Consider the following 27,557-nt stretch of genomic DNA (forward strand, 5'->3'; position numbering starts at 1 on the left):
ATGATTGCATGTTGCTTCTAATCAGCTGCATGTCAAAATTTATGATTGCATGCTACTTCTAATCATTTTCATGTTAGTTCTTGGTGAATTTGGTGGTTGTAGAAGTTTGCATTTCAGTTTTGACAAGTACCCAGATCTTGCATATCAGTTTTGACAACTACCCAGATCTTGCATGTCATAATTTGGTGGTTGCATGCTTCTAATTAGTTGCATGTCCAAATCTATGGTTTCATGCTACTTCTAATCATTTTCATGTTAGTTCTTGGTGAATTTGGTGGTTGTAGAAGTTTGCATGTCAGTTTTGACAACTACCCAGATCTTGCATGTCAGTTTTGACAACTACCCAGATCTTGCATGTCATAATTTGGTGGTTGCATGTTGCTTCTAATTAGTTGCATGTCCAAATCTATGGTTGCATGCTACTTCTAATCATTTGCATGTTAGTTCTTGGTGTTTGAAGAAGTTATATCCTATTGGGGTTACACTCTACTTTATCCAGAATGGACAGGTATAGTACAAAGTCTCAGAGGGAACAATCTTGGACAATTGATAGCCAGAGTCAAAATAATAGAAAGGATGGTTATTTAGACATTCGAGATAAACTTATAAAAATAAGCCATGACATGTCTAAGCAGTTGGTTGAGCACCACCGTATAAATGACATGTTATCTGACCCAGCTAAGGTGGATAAGTTGACTAGATTTCTATTTGGCAAATTTTCTCACAAGACAGATGACACAATTCCCAAGAACTTGCATGAGGAGTTTGAGAAACTAGCTGATTGCCAGGTAGAGGTCTTAGATTCTACTCTACCACAGGAGGTGGTGGGAAAGGATATTACACAGATTGATAGTAACCGTCAACTTGATACTCAAATTGAGACAATTGTTTATAGGTCATCAAAGGGTGATGCCACAGGTATTCAGGATGGTATAGTTACAACAGGCAGTGACTACAGTGTAGTGGGTTCAGATGATGATTGTGAGGATGTTGTTGTGCAGGATGGTGAGATACCTGGTAGAGATGAGCAAACATTGAGCATTCATGAATTTGCTGAGAAAGAGTACCAGACACAGTTAGATGCTTCATCACATGAGGTTGAGGCTGGTAGTACTTCACATGATTTGTCCAGCCAGCTGAAGGTGAACAAAGATAGTAGTGTGACTTCATTATCTCATCATGACAGGTATGTGGAGTTAGTTGGTATTGGTCATATTACTCAGGTGAGGAGTTTGCTTGAGTTACCAGTTGATTCTAGTTTACGGATATGGACTCGAGATTGTTATATTGGCATTTGGGATTTAGTTGACTGGAGATCTTTAACACTTTTTGGTAGCAGTGTTTGTTTGGGTGCTATCATGGATTTGATTAGCAGATTACATGGTGTTGTCTTTTCTTGTGCCAGTATCTTGTCTGATGTTGGTATTAGTTTTTATACACCAATGTTGGGCTTTGTTCATATATCCAGTCGGCCATACTTGTTGGAATGTGTTGATGATATTTCATATTTGGCAGTGTGTATAGATGAGTCCCAGGATCATATTGGCATTGATGACATCCAGAAGGATGCAGTGGGAAGTTTTGAAGACTTAGTTTCCTTGGGTATAGAGGAGTTGGACAGCAATGCTAATGTTTTTGATACTCTATATGTTGATATGAGCTTTAGATTTGATTCACAGGATATGGATGGTAATACTCTAGAGACTAGTAACTTTGAGGACACTCCTTCAGACAGTGCATCAGAGGAGGTTTGTAGGAGACAGTCAAACCAGTGCCATCATGTGTCTAATCAGTTGAGAGTTAGTGACCAAGACATTGCTATCACTTGCCAACATTTTGATGCTGCTCGTCAGTTGTTAGCAGTTTATGGATGGGGTTCTCCTACTAGTGATGAGCAGGGAGGAAGTTATCTTTCCTTGATAGAGATCCACTCTTTATGGAGGCTATTCGGATTTTGAGACAGAATTATATGCAGTTGGTAGCTGATGGAGATTATCTTATGGAGTGGGGCAGTACAGCATATGATGCATTGTTGGCCAAGGAAGATGAGGTGAGTGAGCTTACTGAGTAGCTTGAGGTGACTTCTGAGATTCTTGAGAGTACATAGTTGGCTCTCAAGGAGTCACAATTTCATTTGGCTAAGGTGACCATGGAGTTAGAGTGACTACAGTCTTTACTTGATTCCATACAGTCACAAGCTATGGTGTTTGGTGATCCGAGGATGTCCATGGTCGAGATTGTTAGAGACAGTGGAGATTGTTAGGATGTCCACTGTCTCTAACAATCTCGACCATGGTTCCTACTAGTAATACTACTCCCTTCGCAATGTCTTCAGAGGTAGTAGTCAGTTCCAACTTGGTTAATGATCGATTGCAGTTAGTTACATCTGGATTGCAGTCTGAGCCATTGACTGAGATTGGTGCATTCTATCGGCATTACACTGTGAGGTATGCTCATCTATCTACCTTTGATGACCATGTTGATGAGATGATGATACAGAGATGTACTTTGGTTCCTAGTGCTTATCATCAATTATGGGATAGTTTGATGCCTCGGGATGAGAGTTGTGATGGGCATGACATGGTGATAGGTCCTACAATTGACAGGTTGATAATACATGACTTAGAGAAGGAGTTTTGGAGTGATGCTTTAGCAGGTGTTGTTATTGATTCTACTCCTTTGGCTATGACATCTCTTGACTTAGCTGGTGATTAGTCACAGTGGGTTGTATCACTTCTTCATGGTGAGCTGTTGACTAAGGTTGGTTTTTTTTATCAACATTATATTGCAGGGTATGTAAATCAGTTAGCATTTGATCCTTGTGCTGAGGAGTTGATGGCAGACAAATTTGGTTTGGATTCCATTTTTTACTCTTTATCTTGTAATGTCTTTTCACCATCAGCAGTGTATGGGAGTTATGGTTATGAGATAGTGACCGATGATTTGCAGAGTTGTGTTGACTGTAGGAGTTGTACAGTGTGTGGATTCTCCATACTTGGTACAGTTTCATTCGAGAGGGTTCACCATTGTTGCAGAGTTGGATTGTACATTCCATATAGGCTAGTGGGATGCGTTGATGGTATTTACTGTGTTGGTAGTTTGATTTGTCCACTTTACTTGGGTTCTGATGTTCTAAGAGTTTGTGCCTCATGGGTTTTTGATTGTGGTAGTGGTGATTTCAAAGTTTTGTTGAGCTATAATTGTCAATTTGATTATGGATTCCTCTTGGTCATATTGCAGAGGATATTGCAGGAGCCTGTGTTAATTGGTAGTAGTATAGTTCATGACTACATTTGGGATCTAGGTGGATTGATTGGTTTATTGTTCAGCCATTGCTTGAGGACAAGCAATGATTGGGAGGGGAGGACTTTTCATGTCCCCTTTTCAAATAATTAAAAAAGAAAATCTTTGCTAAGGCAGGCAAGCCCAAGAAAGTGAAGTTTCGGAAAAAGGGGGTTAATCTTTGGAAACCGTTGGACTAATAAATGAAAATTATTATTAAAATAAGTTTTATTAACCTCTCTTGGATGTGAGTTACAGTTATGCCCTCTTTTAAGGGGTTTGGAGGCATTTTGGGCTCATTCCAGAACTTGATTTTGCTGATTTCTTTGTTATTCTTCAGAGGCTGCCAAACCTGTGGAGAAGGAGACCCAAGAACGGGAGTTTGTAGGTTTCTAGGGAGACCCAAGAATGGGAGTTTGCAGGTTTCCAGGAAGGCTAAGGATGGGAGTTTGAAGCCATTCCATGTGCATGCTCATACAAAGTTTGCCTTTGTGCTGAACAGTGTAGATTTGTGGGTTTTTGGGTGTGTTTTTTGCATGAGTTTGGTGTTTTCAGTTGAGCATTTCATATCATTTTTGGTTGCTGCTATATTTCAGACTTTAAGCTGTTAAAATAGAGCTGAATATATGTATTGGGATGTGATTAAACTTCTGAGATAGTTTATTAGTGTTGTGTGGTGTTTCCGGGCATTTTTGTTTTAATTTTGGGAGCCCGATGAGCATAGTTTTTGTCCTACATTTGAGAACTGTTGTGTAAAGGTTATACGGATCTAGAAATGTCATTTTGTAGGCTGTTATGCTACTGAAATTTTTGTAAAAATGTCCACTTTCAGATTTATTCATAATTGGTGAACCTGTGAAGCTTTTGGCACAATTTCTGGCATACTCGATTTGGGGTTTCTTGAGAAATTTGGAGGATCTTTGTGATATTAGTTGTTTGATCTTAAAGATCTGATTAAAGGTTGGAAATATCATACAAAAATTAGAAAAGGGACATTTCATAACTAACTGAAGCTTCAGTAAACACTACAAAGTCTAAAAAATCATTTGGAGATCGAGTGAACTTAGTAAACACTAACTTTCCTTCACTAACCTTGTGAGCTTAATAGAAATTGAATTCTATCACAAAATCCTTCGATACCTAAGTGAGCTTAGTAGAAACTATCTCCACAGTGTAATTATCAAGAATGCTTAGTAGAGTCTGTAATTCACTTCGTTGACCAACTAAGCTCGATAGAATCTGTCTGATAACTGATATGCCATTTGTGTAACATCAAAGACAATACACAATTGAACAATTGTATCCAACAATCTCCCTCTTTGGTATTGATGAAAACACAACATGTCATAGCAAAATGAAATTTGAGAACAAGTCTTTTTCTAACATAATATTTCTCCCTCTTAGACTTTATGCCACAAACTTCTCTAATACTATAATCTCCCTCTGTCAAGAAATTACATAGCTTCTTTTGAAACAACAAACTCTTCACAAACAAATTCAAATTTTAGAAAGATATGATAGTACACTCTCCCTCATTGACAACACATGCCAAAGACAACACAAACCAAATGAGTAAAAATACACCTAAAGTATTAATTCATATGCAATGTTTCCATGATTATGCTGCATCAACTAAAAGATCTTCAACTTGGTACTTGTTGATGCATCACTAAATTTTTATTTTAGTGAGCTTTAGATAGGGGAATGACCCATAACTTACCTCTTAGATACAAGAATGCATCCTTAGGTAATGGCTTGGTGAATATGTCAACAATTTGTTCCTTTGTATGGACATATTCCAATCTGATCTCCTTATCCTGCACCAATTCTTTGGCAAAATAATATTTTATTGCAATGTGCTTGATTTTTGAATGTATCACTGAATTTTTAGATATGTTGATTGCACTTGTATTGTCACAAAACATAACAACTAGTTCTTTTATTTCCATCTTCATGTCTTCCAATATTTGTTTGAACCAAACAATATTAGAATAGTTTACTACTGCTGCAACATACTTTAGTTCTGTTATGGATTGGGATGTGCAATTTTTCTTTTTACTTGTCCAAGAAACCAACCTTTTTCTAAGAATGAATGCTCCTCCAATTGTACTCTTTCTATTATCAATGTTTCCTACCCAATCTATGTTAGTAAACACTTTCAAGTCTAGTTTAACTCCAAATTTGTACCATAATCCATAATCATTAGTGCCTTTCAAGTATCTCATGATCCTTTTGATTGCCATCATGTGATTTTCTCTTGGTTTTGCTGAAAATCTGGCTACAATGCCAAATACAAGAGAAATATCTAGCCTCGTATGAACTACATACTATAGCTTTTCAATCATTGATCTATGCAATGTTTGATCTACATCTTTAGATTCATCATCCTTGGTAAGCTTTAGTAGAGTGCACATAGGAGTTCCAACTGGTTTACAATCTTCCATCCCAAAATTTTTGAGTATCTCCTTGATATATTTAGATTGAGTGATGTAGATACCATTCTTACTCTGCTAAATTTGAAGACCAACAAAGAATTTAATCTCACCAAACATTGACATGTCAAATTCCTTGTTCATTTTCTCTAAAAATTCTTTGCATAGAACATCATTTCCTGTAAACAAAGTATCATCCACAAATATTTCTACCAAAACAATTTTTTTATCTAGTCCTTCCTTGAGATACAAGCTACTATTATCATTAGTTCTCTAAAAATCAATCTAAATAAGATAGTTATGCAATCTTTCATACCATGCTCTAGGGGCTTGTTTTAGACCATACAATGCTTTGTGTAATTTGCAGACTATGCCCTTCTTGTCTAGATCAACAAAACCTTCAAGTTGCTCAATGTAGAATTCTTCATTTAGTATACCATTGAGAAATACTAATTTGACATCCATCTGATAAACTTTAAATCATTTGTATGTAGCATATGCAAGTAGGGTCCTAACACCTTCTAGTCTTGCAATAGGAGCAAAAGTCTCTCCATAGTCTATTCCTTCTTGTTTAGGGTATCCTTTACATACTAGTCTAGCTTTGTTTCTTAATACCTTATCATCTTCATTCAACTTATTTCTAAATACCCACTTAGTTCCAATCACATTTTTATGTTTAGGCCTAGGTACAAGAGTCCATGTTTTGTTCTTCTCTATTTCCTTTATCTCTTCATTCATAGCCTCAATCCAACCTTCATTTTCTAATGCATCTTTGACATTTCTAGGTTCAAAATCAGCAAGTAAACAAGTACCTTTTAGCTTACTTCTTGTCATAGTACCTTCAGATTTGTCTCCAATAATCTGTTCTAGTGCATGATGTCTCCTAACATACTTGGCTAATATAGGTTCCTTTCCTTTTGAATGAATTGCATTGGCATCCTCTTGCATCTCAACTTCAAGTTTTGGCTGACCTGACTATTGCTTGGATCCTTCAAACTTGATAGGCATTGGCTCGGTAGCATCTGAATGTGACTTGGGTTCCTATAGCTCAGTTTAAACTTCTTACAACTTGGTGACTAAAGACTCAGGAGTAGAAGTTTCCTAATTGACAGATGCATCTGACACTGTATCAGGTTCAATGAAAACAAATCTCCTATAATCTTCTAGTTCCTTTTTTCTTCCTTCTTTAGTCCTTTTTGCAAACTTATCAACTTTCACATGTGCACTTTCTATGACTTTGTGAGTAGAAAAATTCAAACATCTATATGCTTTGCGTTTGCAAGAGTATCCCAAAATATTCCTTCATCACCTTTCACATCAAATTTACCTTTTCTAGATTCTTTCAAAATATAACATTTGCTTCCAAATACTTTTAGGTAAATTACATTGGGTTTATAACCATACCATAACTCATAGGGGGTTTTGAATGAGTCCTTCTTTAGCTATACTTGGTTCAAGGTATGAACTGCAGTGTTGATAGCTTCCTTCTAGTATTTGATAGAAATGTTCATTTCAATCATTAAAGTTCTTGCATAGTCCATGATAGATCTATTCCTCCTTTTAAATATTCCAATTTTCTTGGGTGTTCTAGGGGCTGATACCTATCTTTTGATTCCCCTTTCAATGAAAAAATTATTGAATTCACCATCTCTGTCTGACCTCAAGCATTTCAGTATTTTCCCTATTTCCTTCTCTACTCTAGCCAAATACCATTTGAACTTCTCAAATGCTTCTAATTTCTCTCTCAAATACATGACAGTCATCATTCTAGAGTAATCATTAACAAAAATAATGAAGAACTTTTCGCTAGTATAGCTCTCAATTCCAATAGGTCCACACAAACCAATATGCACAATTTCCAAAACTTCTTTAGACTGATGGTTCTTACTTTTAAAGCTAGTCTTTCCCATCTTACCAATCTAACAATTCTTGCATAGATGAACATTAGGTTTTTTTATACTAGGAATGCCTCTTACTTTCCTAAATTTTCTTATTTTTACCAAGTTATCAAAATTCACATGACATAACCTTCTATGCCATAACCAAATTTCTTCAACTTGAGCAATAAAGCATGAATATTCACCAAGTTCAAGATAAAAAAAGTTACCTTTTGTTTGTATGCTTGATCCAATCAGCTTTCCTTTGTCATCTAGTAGTCTTTCTTTTCCATGCATGAATTCCACCTTGAATCCATTATTGATTAGTTGTGACACACTTAACAGATTGTGTTTTAGTCCTTCAAACCAAGAGGCATTATCACATACAAGATTTTTGGTTAGTGATATTCTTCCTCTTTCTTTTATGCAACAAGGTTCATTATTACCAAATCACACACTACCACCATCATAGTCTTCAAAATATTCAAACTTTATTTTTTTAGCAGTCATATGATGAGAGCAACCACTATCTATGATCTATCTATCATTTTTTCTCACATGAAAGATAAGTTCCATTTTCTCATCATTATTAGATTCATATTTCATAGCAATGTAAACAATTTCAGCTTCATCAGTTCATCAAAATCATTAGAATCCTTAGCCATGAAACATGTTTTCTTACCTTTGTCCTTGAATGATTTGAAATCTTTCTTGCCATTGCACTTGTGACCTTTCTTCTCATCCTTATTTTTCTTGTTTGGGCACCTAGCAACAATATGACCAATTTCTTCACATGAAAAATAGATTAAAGGAACTTGACCTTTGTATTTTCCTCTACCTCTAGAATATTTCCTTGCAAGATCACTGTTAGAACTCAATTTTGATTCATCTTCACTTTCTAATTAAGAATCCTTTATCTTCTTGTCTTTTTCTTTGAGTGAGAGCTTGGCTTCAAATGTTGATTCAATGTTCTTGGAAGCTAGAACATAGTTGTCATAGTTATCTAGCTCAAATGCAGTCAATCTTCCTACTATGGCCTCTAAATTTATCTTATGATTTTCTTCACATCTTCTTTCTTGAATTGCAAAAACTCTAATTGGATAAATGGGAAGTAATATTCTAAGAACTTTACTTACAATGGTTTTCTCCTCAATATCTCCTCCAAAAGCCTTGGTTGCACTAATGACTACTTTGACTCTTTTAACATATTTGGCAATGTTTTCATCCTCTCTCATCTCCATCTAATAAAATTGTCCTCTTAGACTTTCTACTTTGGCTCTTCTCACATTTTCATCACCTCCATAGATATCTTTCAGATTGTTCCACATTTCAAAGGTAGTTTTGCAGTCCTTGACATCACCAAATTCTTCATAACTTAGGACGGATGCAATGTCTATCATCATGGTGTTATGAGTCTTCTTCTTAGCAATGTCATTGAAAGATAGTGTACCAGAAGGAGTTACATATGCTTCATCAAGATATTTCAATCATATATCTATAATGGAAGCTAGATGGAATCTCATGAGACCTTACCATGCTGAAAATTTATCCCTGTTAAGCCTTGGAATTTCCCTCTTGTAAGACATCCTAATCTTTAGCTTAGATCTTTGAAATCCTTCCTACAAGCACCAAAAGATCTGATATTAGTTGTTGGAAATATAGATGGAGTAGCTAAGAGGGGGGGTGAATTAGCTACCTTAAAAACAAATCAACAAATCTCTTAGATGTCTTATAAACTTAGTTGTTGCTATCACTTGGTAGCCACATAGAAAAATGTTGTAACTCGGTAGATGTATGTTAAATTATTACTGATCTTTAAGAATTCACAAAAGTCTAACATACATGCATAAAATAAATAACATCAACACAAAAGACAACATATTTAACATAAAAACCTAATATGGAGAAAACCACCAAGTAACTAGCTACCAATTTTTACTCTTCTAAAGTAAGCCTTGTTAGGAGTGAACCCTGTTAAAGGTTACAAAACACACTATTAGGTGTGACCTTGTTAGAGGATTTAATCACCCTGATAGGAGTGGCCTTGCTAGAGGACTTAAGAACAATTCAATAGAACTATCCACCTTGTTAGAGGTTTTACAAAAATGGCTATTAAACCAACTCTATTAGGAGATTTAGAAATCACTACTACAATTGTGAGAAAGTAACAATGTGTGACCTGAATGAGATGTAATTGAACTTTGCTAATACAAATACTTGTTTTACTTCACTAGATCCTCTCTTGATCTAATACAACTTTGCTACTCCTCAAGGATATCTGATCCTTCTTCAAAATTTTCTCACACTTTCCTCTTCACACAATCAACTCACTTGTATGCTCACTCATTACAACTTAAAATTTACAACTTGACCTTTTATTTATACCTTAAAAATTGTCAAGTTAGCTCATATACAAGTTACATTTACCAATAAACATTACATCAATCAGCTACAAACATTACATGAAATAATTAAATGTTATTTTTGAAAACAATGAAATCCTTCATTGGCCAACCCTTCTTGGTAGACACTGCTCTAGAAATGATTTCTAGTGTTGACCAACTAAAGCTTTGGTAAACACTGCAAACTCTACAAAATTCTTTGGAGACCAAGTGAACTCAGTAAACACCGACTTTCCTTTTCTTACCTTGTGAGCTTGGTAGAAATTGACTTCTATCATACAATCCTTTGATGCCCGAGTGAGCTTAGTAGACTCTGTCTGATAGCTAATATGACATTTGTGTAACATCAAAGACAACACAAAATTGAATAATTGTATCCAACACACCTTCATCAATGTAATTCATATTCTTATTTATTTACAATATATTTATTAAAATTCATGTACTTTTCATTGTAATATCTTATAATATATTAACAAGATTGTTTTATAATTATTGCAATATGTTATACCTCTATCTCTCTCACACAACTTCGACAACATGAGTGTCAAAAAAGTTTTATATAATCTTGGGGAATACATGAGGTTAGAAGTGTTATTTTTTATAGTTTTTGTATAGATATTATGTTTTTGTCTTGCTTTACATTTTTTGTAATATTTTATATAATTTTTTGTAGAGTCTCATTTATACTTTTTCATGTTGAATATCTTCTAGGTGGTTTTCATCTAAAGAAATTGATAAAAAAAGACATATAAAATAGAAAGAGAAAAAAATCCTTAGCTTATGTGTGAAATGCAAAAGTATCTACCTTCAATTTTTTTCAAATGCATAAGAACCCCACATCATATGTTAAGTTGAGGAGATTGAATTGTTTGGACCTATACCAACTAGGTCAATGTGGATGATTAACAGATAGTTAAATTTTTTGAAGGTCTTGGTTTGACAAAGAGTATGTCCTAGGGGTTGTATGATGGAGGGATATATGATATACTAGACCATGATGTACATTCATGAATATCTTCCCAAGTTTACAAGAAAGATCCATGTAGATAACATTTGGGATCCCAACTCCGTTAATAGATTCAAATGGGAGTACTTGATGAGGAAAGGTAGATTGAGAAAAGTGAGAGGTAATTATAAGATGTTATTTTATTTAATTAATTATCATCCATCATAAATATAAGTTATTTCTAAGTGGTCTATTTATTTTATATAGTTTCTCATGAGTGGGATGCACTTCATTTATATATTACAAATGACCTTGATTGGATGATAGTATGGATTGAAAGATCTCAACAAAATGGTCTCTCATTAACATGAGAAGGTTTTTTTTAATTGGTTAAAGAAGCTCTTTGTAATAGAAATTCCAATGTTAGGCCAATGCTAATTGATCTATCAAATAGTTTAAGAGGTAGAAAGGTATGTATAAGTTTATTTATCATGACCTATATGTTTAATATCAACTCATTGATGAATTCAAATATTTTTGACATGTTTGAGAAATTGCAAGTTAATCACTACAAAGCTATGTACTACAATGGCCATAAATTTTGCAAAAAAGTAGTTAGATGACTAATATTTCATCTAGAAATGACATTTATCCTCAACAATCTAAAAATAGACATTATGATGTTTTGGATGATATACTTGAGTGTGACTTTAATTCCTTCAAACTAGTTCTATTCATTCAAAATTGAATTTTTTTAATTTATTATATGTTTTCATTATTAATATATTTCATGTTCAACTATAATGTCATTGTATAATCAATTCATTGTGTTCAATTCTAATGATAACAACATAAGTGATTTATGACACACATATTGCAAACATGTGTTGAGATGCTTAATTATTGGTGTTGATTACTTATAATATATTTTTATGCGCGATTTTCACCTTTTGTGGAAATAGGCTAAGGACTGTAGAAATTGTCACCCCTTTTTTTGAGGATCTTACATAGCTACCACACATAAAGTAGATGTAACAAATAAAATATATGTAATTATTATGATGTATGCATATTGTTCATGTTATGTTCTATGTAATTTGTATCATACATATCATGTAATTTGTAACTAACTTAAGATAAATGATTTGTATATGTAGGACATCTAATAACTTTGACAAGGATCATACATAGTTACATGGATCGATGAGTATAAGTTTATCAGATTCTTTCTATATCTTTACCTTCAACATTAACTTTAGGCCAACATCATCAACATTAACCTCATTTTATAGAAAATCATCTCACTCCTTTAGCTACATCTCTCATTTCATGGATTATAGGTACCACCAAATAGGTATTTGTCGAATTTTTCCTCCTCGAGTGAGAGAAATGCAAGAATAGAAGACCAACTAAAGAGACATGTAGTAGGTTTACAACAAGGAGACACACTAGAGGTCAAAATATTAGAAGAAAATTCAATAAATTAATGCAAGTTTTCCTTTCTCAAGGAGGGTCATGTTCCTATGATGATGAGACAAAAGGCGACATCAAGGTACCCTTGAGATATACACATCTTTAAAAATAATGGGTACCCAAGGAATTACCTCTAACTAACAATAATTTTTGTGTTAATGAGAGGATATATCATACAAATAATGTTAGAGTATTTAGAATAACTTGGGGGGAGAGGTGAATTAGTTATCCAAGGTCTAGATGTACAAATTGAACAAACAAACACTCAAATAGTTTTAGATCTTATCATTCCATTGCTCGGCCTCTACTATAAACTATTTGTAGCATTAATTGGCTATCCACTATTCTTAAAAAAAAAAAGACTTGTAGAATGTGAACTTAAATCAATAAAGCATCATAATAACATTCACACAAGTTTAACACTAGGATTTTAAGAGAAAACCCAATTTGGGAAAAACCACTAGCAACATGTCACCAATTTTCACTCTTATAAAGTGAGCCATGTTAAGAGCCAACCTTGTTAAAGGTTACAATACACATAGTTAAATGTGACCTTGTTAAAGGATTTAATCACCCTATTAGGAGTACCCTTTTTATATGACTTTAGAACATTCCATTAGAATGTCACTCAGTTAAAGGATTTACATAGACTATTAAGTCCTTATGATTGTTAGGTCAACCTTGATTAAATGATTTTAAATACTATTCACAATGGTTACAAAGTAACAAAAGATTTGATATGTTTAGTACAACTCACTTTACATGTTTAAATATTTGTTTAGCTCCTCATACTAATTCATTGTCTTGTGTCCATTGTCATCTCAATCTCAAATTCACTTGGTAACTCTTCAAGCAATCACCATTCACTTCTTCTTAACTCAATTAAGTACTCTACTTAGATTCATGTGTTAGCAACATTACTAAAAATTCCAACTCTCTAGAACTCCTTTACATGTGCACAATTGCTCTATACTCTACACTCTTCCACACACTCATACACTAGAATTTTACCTCTGTACCTCCTTAAAAAGATAGTTCTAATCTTTTCTCACTTAATCAAAACCATAGATATTAGGTTTCATGAATGGATCCATCAAATATAATTTATCCAATCATCATTCGATTTATCTCTCCTTTTCTATAAACTTCACTTTGAATTCATCTGTTAGATCATTTACCTAATCCTTTCTTGAAATTAAATGATCCAACTCATCAATGCTTATCTTCAACACATTTTTTAATATGTCCCAAGAAATCAACTTAGCTGACTATAAATTATGATTCCTCACAAATAGTTAAAATGTTATTCCCCGACCAACACTAAGTTTTGATACTCAGTCATCACTAAATTACTCAATCACTATAAAAATTCTAACTTGGCATCAACACTATCACTTGGTCAATAGTAATTCTTGATCAACACTAAATTTTCTCAGCACTTATTGTGGCTCAGTTGACACTAGCATCACTCAGCATGTTCCTCAAAATTCCTTAGTCTTTACTCTATTACTTGTTCAAGCTTACATAAGTGATCTATCTTTTCTCCCACTTCCATGACTTGAAAATTATTGTCTTCTCCTCTGTCAACATGATTTAAACAATCAATTTGTCTTGCCAAAGTCTAACTAATCAAATGTCCATTTTTAGTTTCCTATTAATAACTCAATTTTTCCTCTAGATGCTTTTGTTATGAACAACTTCTCAAATCCTCTTCATTAATCAAATAGAAATGACATTTTGATCAGATAGAAAATTGTCTCACCAATAGATTTGACATCAATGACAACACAAAAATTATTCCAATTGTAGTTTCCAACAATCTCCCTTTTTGGCATTGATGGAAACACCTCAACAAAAATATTTTCAAAAATACTTTAGGTTACCATACAATCCAAGATTTGTATAAACTTTTAGTAACACTCTTAATGTATCATATCTTTGAATTAATATCTTTAGTTTCATTTTGATGCATATCTCTAATCTGGTAACACTTCTTAAATTTTTATGAAACCCTCTAAGTAGTCACTCCCTCTTACTTAGCATGCCTTTACTATTGGAAATATTCAAGACTATGATAAGTTACTGAGAGGGGAGGGGTGAATTAGTAACTTCAAAAATTTTAACAATTATAGATCTTAATTGTAGTAATCCAATTACCATTTAGTTCATCATATTTGATCTAATTTCATGCATGAGAAACTGAAAATAGAAATGCATTCATAACACTTGAACACATAGATTTGGTGACCCAAAAAACTTCCAAATAGAAAGTAAAACTAGGGTGGCGATGATACCCAAAAACTTTAATACTGTAGCACAAAGTTGGCCAATTAAGGCTTACATTGATCACTTCTAATGATCTTCCATATTAGGAGCAATTAGGACTGCTAGGTCCACCTTGTTAGAGGTTTTATAAACATACAATGAAGTATGCACTTAGTAAAGAGATTTAATGAAAGACTATTAAGTCTATCTTATTAAAATATTTTGACTAGTTCACTTGTTAGGATGAAATAGTAGATCTCTGATCTGCAACTAAATTTTGTGAATGAGATTCTTTGAATGTATTGATCACCTTTCTGTGATGGATATGTCTCTGTAGCTCCTTATGCTAATATGGCCTTTACAATTTTCTCTTCTTCTATTGTATTACTTGCACAATCACATTCACATGCACATCCTTTATTACACACTTGGATATGATACAATACATTACATATATATACCAATCCAAATAACATAATTACAAAATTTGGCCATCATACAAATTAACACTAATATTACAAAGTCAACCCAAATGAAGAATCTCAGGTTCTGAAGACTGACTTGGTGAACTTCTAATACATGACATCCATTGTCATTAATCAGGATCATCATGCACTTAGTAGATGTAGAGGCTCAGTCCATAATGATCACTTCAAAGTAGTCCTAAACTCAATCTACACTGGTGACTTGGTAGATATTGTGCAACTTAGCATAAACTAAATTACTTGTTTACCATGACTGAACTCAGTAAACACTATTACCATAAGCTTGGTTAATACTAGCTTCACATTACATGAACTACAAACTTAGTAGATACTATAATGCTTAGTAACCATTGATAAACTTGGTGTATACTAAAATGATCAGTTTGAACCGTTGGACTTCTAACTAACTGAATCTGCTTGGTGACTACTAATATACTTGGTAAACATTGTAAAGTGTACAATGAGTTTAGTAGCCATACAAAATCTAAGTGTGTTGTCACTAATAACAGAATTGATTGATATGTCAACATCTACCAACATCCAATTTCTCCCTCTTTGAAGATAATCTCTCCCTCTATAATATTTTATGCAATCTCATGCAATATCCCCCTCTAATATTTTCTCATGCAATATCTCCCTCTTTGACAAAAAATTCCAAAGACACTATATCTTGCTCATATATCTTGATTATGTAGATAATTTCATGTCAAGTCTGAATTTTGCATCTATCTTCTTCATATGACTGATTTATTATTTTGTTCTTCTTTACTACTACCTTAGGCAATTCATAAAGTAGAATTATCTTCTTTAATGTGTAAGATAGTATGTTAAACACATTTGATTCAATGCTTCTCTATAGCTTAAGTAGCTTTGTCTATGGGAATCACCCCCTAGTTTACCTCTAAGATATTCATGAATATTCTTAGGTAAAGCTTTAGTGAATATGTTAGCAATTTTATCTTTTGTATTCATGTATTCCAATTTCACTTATTTGTCTTAAACTAGATCTCTCAAGTAATGATAATTGATAGCAATATGTTTTGTCTTTGTTTCCATAATATGTTTCTTTGATATGCATAGTACTTGTATTATCATAATATATATGTTGGAATTTACAAGTGGGAAGTATACTTCTGAGGGGGTGGGGGTGTGGGGGGGGCGGGTGGTCAATTAGAAGTACCAAAATTTGACCAATAAAACTTTTAACTTAAATCAATACATGCATGAAACATATTTAAATAACATGAAATTAAGAGCATGCATGAAAATAGTTGACACCATATTTGATCACCCACAAACCCTCTAAAATGAGCAGGTAAAATTGGGGTGGGGATGAAACCCACAACTTACTACGATAGCAATAATGCAATTTTTCAAGGTTACAAAGTTTGACCATGAGCTATGGTTTGCCCTATCAAAGGTCTACCCTATTAAAGGCTTCACACCCTATTAAAAGTGTACTTGTCTAAAGGACTCTCAAAGTATTCACTTGGAATGTCACCTTGTTAAAGGATTTATATAATTGCTATTTTAAAACCAACTTAATTCCATAGGATTTCATTCTATAAATACAATTGTTAGAGAGTATAGTAGAATGTTTGACCTAATCACTTACACTCTAATATTGCTGATTTTAGATCACTATTCAATCCAATCTAATCTTTGTTGATCTAATATGAAGCTATTTTTAGTGTTGATACTCTGTTCTACTAACTGATCTTGTAATTCCTCTATTTTGCTAAGTCACCTCGAATGTCATCTTAACACTTCACCCCTTGCTCCTTATGTTCTTCACTTTCTTACACTCTATTCACCTCTTTGAATTATCGAGCTTTGTCTTCCACAAAAGGTTTCCATGACTTGGGTTAGGTATGAATCTATGACTGAGATTCATTCTTTTTGCCTCTTTAGCATTCCACTTTTTTGATTGGTTGCATGTTGATTACATAGGGATTCAAATAGATTCAATCTTATCCCTAAGCTTCGAGATCTATCCATTAGTTGTCATGCAACATGATTTACATCTTAGTTTGTGAAGGCACAAACTCTTATGTTAATATTGTGTTACTTGACACTTGCTAATTATTGATGCTCGATGCTAACTAAAATTCTATCTTGCTTGGCACCTAAATATGCTTAGCATCCATTGTTCACTTGGCACATATACTTGCTCAGCATTGTCTATTTTCTTGGCACCTGAGTGACTCTAAACTTACTATCTTTCTGACTTGGCACTTGCATATATTATACTCGGCATATGTTGCTAGCAAATAGCTTAAGTTCATTGACACTCAATTCTCAAAACCATTCTAAGATAATCTCCCCCTTTGACATGACTGTCAAAAACACTTAACTATACATGATGTATCTAAATCCCTTCAACATATATATATAACTTCAAAATTTGTTCAAAATTTTGTGAAGGACTATATACCTCAAAATTTGTAACTCTCCTTGAGTTGATGTGCCTTTACTATATCCAAAATTTGTCTCATGCTGATTCATTCTAATACTCTTTACCTCATACTCTTTATCTAATGTTCTATGTATCTATGCTTTTTTTGTTTGCTCCCCCTTTGTCTACTCTTTTCTCTATTTGGTTTGACTCCCCATTTACATGTCTCTTTTCTCTATTTGGTTTGACTCCTCCTTTTACATGTCTCCCCTTGTAGATTGAGTTTCCTTTGTTGGAATTCACAAGTGGGAAGATTACTTTTGAGGGGGGGGGGGGGGGGGGGTGGTGAATCAGAAGTAACACATTTTATCTTTACAACTTTTTGGCTGAATTCAATCCCATGCATGCAACATATCAAATAAAAATGAAAGTAAAGAAATGCACAAAAACACATAACACAAGATTTTGGTCACCCATAAACCCTCTAAAATGAGAAGGTGAAACTAGGGTGGGGATGACACCCACAACTTATTATTGTAGCAATATGTAATTGATTAGTGTTACAAAGATTTGACCATTATCAATGGTTTTCCCTATGAGAGGCCTGCCCTATTAAAGGCTCAACACACTATTAAATGTACACCTATCTAAAGGATTTTACAAATGTTCACTTGGAATGTCACTCTGTTAAAGGATTTACAATATCGCTATTAAACCAACCTATCAACATAGGATTTTCATTCTCCTAATACAATGGTTAGCAAGTATAGTAGAATGTTTGACTTGTTTAGTTACAACCTTCTGTCGCTAATTTTAGATCAATGTTCTATCCAATCTGTTCTGATCCTTTCTAATCTAATATGTCTCTCTCTTCAATGTGTTGATGCTCTATTCTTCTCTAACTAATCTGTCAATGCTTCATTTCTGTGATTCACCCTTCTACTCTTTGCTCTCTTTCAGTCTTCTTCTACCTTCTCAACTAGATTCAACAACTTCAACAACATGAATTAAGAGGCTTTGTCCTTCTTAAAAAGTTTTCATGACTTAGGGTTTTTTATGAATCTATTGTTGAGATTCATTCATTTTGCCTCTTTAGCATTTGAATTATTTCATTGGTTGCATGCAAAATACATAAGGAATTCAAAATTTTTGATCTTATCTTCTAGAACTTGAAATCTATCTCTTAGATAGCATGCAACATGATCTACGTCTGAGTTTGTGAAGGCACAAACCTATATGTTGAAATAGTGTTACTTGACACTTATTGTTTGCTAATGATTAGCGCATACTGATTACTAGTACTTGGCACATATAGTATTTCTATTTTTCTCAGCACCTATACTTCACTTGGCACATATAGTGACTTGGCACATATAGTTCACTCGGCACCTATAGTCACTTGGTACTATGGATCTTCTTAGCATCTAAATAGCTTGACACCTATTAAATTTTTGGCTTGGCACATACTGTAGCTTGGCACCTGTATTATACTTGGTATTACCATAGAAATTTTTTAAGTATGTTGACACTCAAATGTCAAAACCAATATGAGACCAAAAATCTCCCCCTTTGACATGAGTGTCAAAAACACTTAACTATACATTATGGATCTGATCCCTTATGAGTATAATAGACATTATTTTTAGCATATGTACAAAAATTTAAAACTATTCAAAATTTCATAAAGAAATTATACCTTCAAAATCTGTAACTCCCCCTGAGCTGATGTGCCTTAGTTGTAACCAAAACTTGACGTGTTGGATTTTTCTCATGCTGATACTCTTTATCTCTACCTTGTCTGCTTTGGTCTATTCCATCTACACTAACTCCCTCTTTCACACATTTCCCTTGTAGTTTTTGTATCTTTTTGGTTTTATTCAAAATTAATCTTTATCTCCCCCAATTTATTATATCTCCCCCTTTGGGTATCTCCCCCTTTGGGTCCCTTTGGGTATCTTCCCCTTTGGGTCTTATTATCTCCCCCTTTGGGTCTCTTTTGGTATCTTCCCATTTGGGTTTTATTATCTCCCCCTTTTTGACACTTATGTTAAAGGGATCTTATGTATTAATTGAATACTTAGTCAAAAAGGATTTATTTAACTTCATTATTATTTTGAGAGCAGCATCCCGATTGTCAAATGCAATCTCCAATGCTTTGAGTTGGATAGCTATCTCTCCTGCAAGGTGTACTAGGCCTTTCAATGTTGAAAGATAAGGGTCTTTCTCCAAAACATTTTTTTCATAGGCCAATTCCTTGTGTAGTACTTCCATATGAGGGGTAATTGCTGATTGTATTTGGATTAGCTTGGCCTTTATATTAGCCTCATTTACTGTGAGCACCTCTAATTCTCTTTGTCTGTGAAGCATACCAGCAAAATGCTTCTCACTTTGAGCTAGATCCTTTGATAGCTGGATGCTAGATACTTTAAGGTTCCTCTCCAAGCTCAATATTCTCTAGCTAGTCTCTTGTGTGAAAAATGAGGAATCACACTGTTTGGAGTACAATGAGAAAATGTTTTCAAGTAATACTTTAACCTTCTCTATTTTCTTCACCAGCTCTATTTGAGAAAGTGCTATCTCACCAAATATTTTCTCATTTAACTTCATTTGAAATTTATTTTTAGACCATTCTAGCAATTTTGCATTTGTATATACGTCCTCATTTTGTATTTGGTCCACTATGTTGGATAACTGCTCCATGATGGGCTTTGTTTCATTAGGTACTTGCAAGCTAAATGCATCCAAAAAGATGTCCTTGATTTCTATCAAAGCTTGTCTTTATCTATACTCATTCTTGAGTATCTCTTTTTTGTTCTTTCTCTGTAGTGCCTCTTGCATTTCATTAATTTGATCAATGTTCATTATTTTATAGTCATACCTTGGGATGACTATCTCTTCATCAAGTACAAGGTATCCATAGTGAAGTAACCTTGCAACCTTGGTAGAGCTTGAGCCTGGTTCTAAGATTTGCAATGGTACTACATCGGTGCTTGGATTCTGTGTGGTTCCTATGGGGGTCCCTATTGTAGGAAAGTTTATCAAGGTCTGTATTGCCTCTTGTTCCTTCTCCTTAGGGCTCTCCTCCTTTGCCTCTTCAATTCTACCTTGATCAATTATAATGATCTGAGGAGATGCACCTTGTCCTTATGTTGTAGGAAAAAAGATATCCTTCTATCCTATTTGATCCTTTCCTTACTCCTTAGCAGTTGAAGTATCTAGTACTATGACTATAGAATCAACTCTAGCATATGTGTCTTGTGCTACTTGCTCTTGGGGCTTTGCACTTGTAGCTATTGGAGTACGTGAAGGTGGTTCTTGTGGATTCACCTTCTCCTTAGTTATCTCAGCTATAGTGTTTTGAAGCTCCTCTACACTCACCAATACTAGATTTGTACATAACTATGCTCCAAAAGTGTTAGGAACATCTTGTACAATTATTGAATTTGTAGGTGTGGGTGTTACATGTGGAGGGCTAGGAGGTGGCATTGGTGTGTCTTGCACACTTTGATCTAGTTGCTGATGTTTAATTATTGCCACATCACTCTTTTGTACATTCTTTTCCATAGTAACCTCTTTCTTATCCTTTTCTTTCTCTCCTTCTTCTTCATTTTTCATCCTCATCATCATCTTCATCATTTGTCTCTTCAAAGGGAGCTTCTTGTCCCGCCTTAACTATTGGGAGGCCATAGATGAATTTTCACATGAGAGTGGACATTTTCACAACATCTTCAATATTATTTTGAAGTATGCTAAAGGCTCTATTTTTGGGTGCAAATTTTCTCCCTTGTTTCTTATTTGCCTTAGTTATTTATCCTTTGGTCAGTTCTAGCATAACATGAGACAAAGTTGACTCTCTTATCTCCTTCTCCATGTTCATGCAATAATGTCATTTATTCTCTACTATTGAATACAACTGCTTAGAAATTGTGTTATCTAGTTCAAGTGGAGTATTTTTGAATTTAACCATCATGGTGTATTTGGATTCTTCCACCATGTTCTATTCCTCTTTTGTCAACTTATTAAAATCTAGGCCTTTTAAACTAGACAAATCTACATTGTTCCTAATTTTACCACATGTATTTTACAAATCAAATTTGGTGGTGTGGCTTACCACTCTAAATTGACTATTGTCATCTGACTCTATCCTCTCCTCATCTAACTCTAGAGGTGCCACATACTTTCTCCTTAGCTTTTTCTTGGCTAGTCCTCCCTATTCTATGGCTTTCTTCATCTCTTATTCCTTGGCCACCTTTTTTGTGGCTCTTGTGTCTACCCTTGTTGTAGGCTTTGTAGGGCTAGGGTTCACAACTTTCTTCTTAGCTTTTGGTTGAGAAAAGGCTATTTTTGGGCTTTTCTTTTCTTTGGTTCTACCTATGGTGCTTTCTCTTACTCTTTCTCCTTGTCATTCTCTACTTCCTTGACATCTTCACCCATGCCTTGGGTTAGTGCTAATGGCCTTGCCCCTACTCCTCTTCTTCTTCTTCTTCATCTTCTTCCTCCTCTACCTCTACTGCCCCTTCTCCAAATCTAGCTTTGAGTTTCCTCACTAGTCTATCCTTTTTCTTTATTGTGGAGGCATTCTTTAACTCCATTTCCACTTTGGACTTCCCCACATCAAATGTGCCAAAGGTCTTTGAAGTCTTATGAATCTCTTTTGTTAGCAATACTATAATGGTTGCAGATGCTTCATCTATATTTATTTCATAACCAAAAGGTCTAAGCCATCTTACTCTTGGTATGGTTTCTTGAATGGAGGTACAGTCAATATCAAGAAGAAAACATATATCATTCATATGCTGCTCCACAAGAGATACTGGTATCCTTAGTCTATGTTTCATTGATTTCTTAAAATCTTCAAAATAACTTGTCATTATTGTCTCAAAATTAGCTCCCATCTATTCAATGTACTCATTTACCTGAACTACCACTGACCTATTAGTCTTCCAATTGAACTTACCAAAAGAAGGGAACTCATTCTATACATAAAAGAATAAACAAATAAAAATTGATCCAAATTTGCATGGTGCACTTTTGGATCTCCTTATAGTTCCTAGGTTCTCCATTATCTGTTGTAACTACAACTCTGCTAGGTCATAAGTGTGATCCCTCTTTACTATCTTATAACCAACATTCACTGCTATGTAGGGCACACTTTTGAGTCTGTTGGATAGGTAAAACTTGTGGGAAATCACCCTAACTACAAAATCAATAAGAGGGTCCTTGATTGTATCAATAGTTATGCCTCTCTTGTTCCACTTAGCTCTAGTATTCTTCTCAATTACTTCTTTGGAGTCAATCCTAAGTGTTTTAGGCCATTCTAGGGTTGGATATCGTGTTTCCCTATGCATAATTCTCTTGGATATTTTTACTAGTCCATACTCCAACCACAAACTACCATCATGTATCCTACTCAAGACAATTATGATCCATTCAGTTTTAAACATGGTAGGAAAATTTAGGGCATGGGTTAAGCCCTTCTTCTCAACTATTTGATACTCTTCCTTTAGAACCCTATTTTTTCACAACATGTTGTATGCCTCCCTAATTTCCATATCTCCTATGGCACCTATTTTTCAATTATAACATCTCCTAACATACTGTACCATGAAAACTTTTAGAGGAATAACAAATAGGGCTCTGACAGGGTCATTTCTGTATGCAAGTTCTGGGATAGGTTGAAAATTAGGTTGCTTAACCTCATTTCTTACTAAATAGACCTCAAACAACTCCTTTTCATGGGTTTTCCTATAACTTGAGGCCATTTGTACAATATAGGGTTTTAACACAATGAAAATTTGAAACTGCATAGCTTGGCACAAACAAAAAATAGCTTGAATTAATGAAATGTGTGGAATCTATGTTAAGATCTACTCAAATTCTTGAATCTTTGTTGGGAAACCTTTTCTCACTCTTCTTGTTCTTTCTCATTGATCACAATAATGAAAAATGATTCAAAATGTGATCATATACCCTTATTTCTTAGCAGTTAATGCTTAGTGCATTTACAGCTATCCATTCGGCTTCAAAAGCAATTCTGCATTATTGAACTTCCATTAAATTCCAACCACTTGGCATACACTAGAGTTCCTTTAACTCAACTTCAATACAAATTTCTCTTTTCTTGGCTTCCTCTACTAACTCGGCTCCTTGACTTTGGCAAATAACTCAGCATATGAAGGCAATTTACTCAACATCCAAAGGCAACTTTCCTGACTTGACAACACTATGAAAACTTTAACTTTGCATATCTATTTATGCTGATCTATTCTTTTTAGTGCTCATTTAATATGGAAACTAATGTGTGATAAAGCATTAGATATTAGTCCCACACACCTTTTCTTTCTTAGTTAGATCATGTGTGACCACTTGACCTCTTGGGTGAAGTGATCACTCCATTGGATGTGCTACCTCCATCTCTTCTCTCCCATGTCCTATTAATTTCTCCTCTAATGTGTTCAACATCAACTTTTTCTTTCCCTTTGTTGAACTCATAGTTGGGTTCTTTGACTTAGTTGGGAAATACTTGCTAATGTTTCCTATCTTTAGATAGTTGAAACAAGAGATTAGACTCAACCACCTATTATAGTTACCACTAAAGTGTGTTCTAATGTAGTTCCTAGGAATGTGTCCATATTCTTAATAGTAGTGATAGCTCTTCCTAGTGTTGTAATCCCAATTGTAGTGATGTCCATGAATTTTGGTTTTTGTATATTGATTTGGTGTCCACATAGGCTTTGATCTACACTCCAAGGCTCTATGTCCATACTTCTTGCATTTGTAGCAGTGACCTTCAAATCTTGGTGTCTTTATGGTTCTAGTCCTATAATCTTGTGCCTAATGTCCTTTATTATTGCACTTGTGATAGTGATCCATATTCTTAGGTTTGTCATGTTGATTGGCATTCTTTCTCCTGCACACATTAGAGGTATGTCCCTTTTTATGATAGAAATGACAGGCGGGTTTAGTGTTCTTACCTTTGTCACTTCTTTCTTCTGCAGTCTTAGATGACTCTCCTTCTTTAGTGCTAGTGTAACCTAGTCTTGAAGTATCATTTCTAGATCTTGGTGATTTTAGTAGCCATTCAAAGTACTTGATAGCTTCATTAGGCTTATTGAAGCTCTCTGCAATCTCCTTCTCTCTTCTCAGGTCATTTTGCAGTTCCTCATTTTGCATCTTTAGTGTGGAGATCTCAATGTCTTTGACATTCAACTCATTATGTACATTCATCATCTAGCTTAGGGTGTCTAGCTACATGTTGGAAACTCTTGCAAGCTCAATTGACTTTTCTTCTAGTCTATTGGCAAATTTTCTCTTTTCATCTTCTATCACAGCCTTATCTTCCATGGGTCTCTTCTTTTGTTTAGTTACTTCACAAAGCATCATGGCTTGTGATTCTTGCTCTATCTTGATAGATCTAATCTCTTCTACTTGAGCTCTATTATTCTCCATCAAGTCTACTATTGCTGCATCAAACTCCCTAGAATCTCCATTGGAAAACACTTTTGAGGTGTCAATCTCCTTGTACTATGTGTCACTTTCAACTATGGCAATCTATCTTCTTCTCTTTTGGAATTTCCTCAACTCCTCCCTAGCTTCTTCCAAAGAATGCAGAATGAGATGTATCTCAATCTCTTAGTTCTCTATGATCTTCCCAAGTTTTTAGACTTCCATCTCTAGATATTTTTCTGCACGCTGTAAGGCTTCTCCTTGTGAGATCCTAAGCTTTGATACCAATTGTTGGAATTCACAAGTGGGAAGATTACTTCTGAGAGGGGGGCTGAATTAGAAGTAACACATTTTACCTTAAATTTTTTTAGCTAAATTCAATGACATGCATGCAACATATCAAATAAACATGAAAGTAAGGACATGCATGAAAACACATAACACAAGATTTTGGTCACCCAGAAACCCTCCAAAATGAGAAGGTAAAACTGCGGTGGGGATAACACCCACAACTTATCACTATAGCAATATGTAACTGATTATTGTTACAAAGATTTGACCATCATCAATGGTCTACCTTATGAGAGGCCTACCCTATTAAAGTCTCAACACATTGATAAATGTGTACCTATCTAAAGGATTTTACAAACATTCACTTGGAATGTCACCCTATTAAAGGATTTATAATATGTTTGTTAAACCAACCTATTAGCATAGGATTTTCATTCTCCTAATACAATGGTTAGAAAATATAATAGAATGTTTGACATGATTACTTACAACCTTTCATTGTTAATTTTAGATCAATGTTCTATCCAATCTATTCTGATCCTTGCTGATCTGATGTGTCTCTCTTCAATGTGTTGATGCTTTGTTCTACTCTAACTAATCTGTTAGTGCTCTATTTCACTAAGTCACCCTTATTCTATTCACTCTCTTTCACTCTTCTTCAACCTTCTTAACTAGATTCAAAAACTTCAACAACATGAATTAAGAGGCTTTTTCCTTCTTAAAAAGGTTTCATGACTAAGGGTTTGTTATGAATTTACGATTGAGATTCATTTGTTTTGCCTCTTTAGTATTTGAATTATTTCATTGGTTGCATGCAGAATACATAGGGAATTCAAAATATTTGATCTTATCTTCTAGAACTTGAAATCTGTCTCTTAACTGGCATGCAACATGATCTACAACTAAGTTTGTGAAGGCCCAAACTCATATTTTGAAATAGTGTCACTCAACACTTACTATTTGTTGATGCTCAACACATACTAATTACTAGTGCTTGAAACATATAGTATTTTTCTCTTTCTCAGCACCTATACTTCACTTGGCACATATGGTGACCTGGCACACATAGTTTGCTTGACACCTATAGTCACTTAGTACTGTCTATCTACTCTACATCTAAATAGCTTGACACCTATTGAATTTTTGGCTCGGCACATTTTGTAGCTCAGCACCTATATTATACTTGGCATCAACCTAGAAATTTTTTAAGTGTGTTGACACTCAATTGTCAAAACCAATCTGAGACCAACAACCTTTTAGATTTTTTATTTATCTCCCCCTTTTCAATTTCTCCCCATTTCAATTTCTCCCCCTTTTTGACACTTATCTCAAAGGGTCTATACTCTGACTGAGTATTTAGCCAAGAAGGTTTTTTTTACTTCCATGGCAATTCTTAGAGCAACATCCCAATTTTATAGTACAACTTCTAGGGATTTTATTTGGCTAGCTATCTCTGCTATGAGGTGAACTAAGCCATCTAATGTAGAAAGGTTTGGATCTTTCTTCAATACATTTTTTGCATAGGCTAGTTCTTTTAGTAGAATCTCCATATGTGGGGTTAGGATAGATTGAATCTAAACTAATTTGGCTTTTTTTTTAGCCACATCTACTATCGATACAACTAATTCCTTCTGTATGTGAAGCATTGTATGAAAATGCTTCTCACTTTGAGCTGGATCTTTTAAAAATTGCACGTTAGATATTCTCAAGTTTCTCTCTAAGCTCATTATTCTCTAGCTAGTTTCCTATGTGAAAATTGAAGGATCACACAATTTTGTGTACAATGAGAAGATATTGTTAGGTTCTTCCTTCACATTTTCTATCCTTTTTGCCAGTTCTACCTATGAAAGTTTTATTTCACTAGATATTTTCTCATTTCCTTTTTTTTGAAACTTCTTTTTTGACCATTCCATAAGTTTTGCATTGGTGTCATGGTCTTCACTTTACACCTAGTCCACTATTTCTAAAAGTTGCTCCATAATGGACTTTCTTTGATCAAGTGATTGTAAGCAAAATCCTTGATCTCATTTAGTGCTTGCTTCTATTTATACTCATTTCTAAGTATCGCTTGCTTCTTTTTCCTCTTTAATGCCTCTTGGATTAGATTTATTTGTTCAAGAGTAATATTGTCATAGTCATATTTGGGAATGACTATTTCTTCATCCAATGTAGGGTTTCCATAGTGAAGTACCCTTGCTACTCTTGTAAAGCTCAAGCTTGGTGTAGAGATTTGCAATGGCATGGCATCAGTGCTCAACTT

This window comes from Cupressus sempervirens, chromosome 5 (genome assembly GCF_028749045.1).
Source record: "Cupressus sempervirens isolate cs-2001-9-10 chromosome 5, ASM2874904v1, whole genome shotgun sequence".
NCBI classification, from domain to species: Eukaryota; Viridiplantae; Streptophyta; class Pinopsida; order Cupressales; family Cupressaceae; genus Cupressus; species Cupressus sempervirens.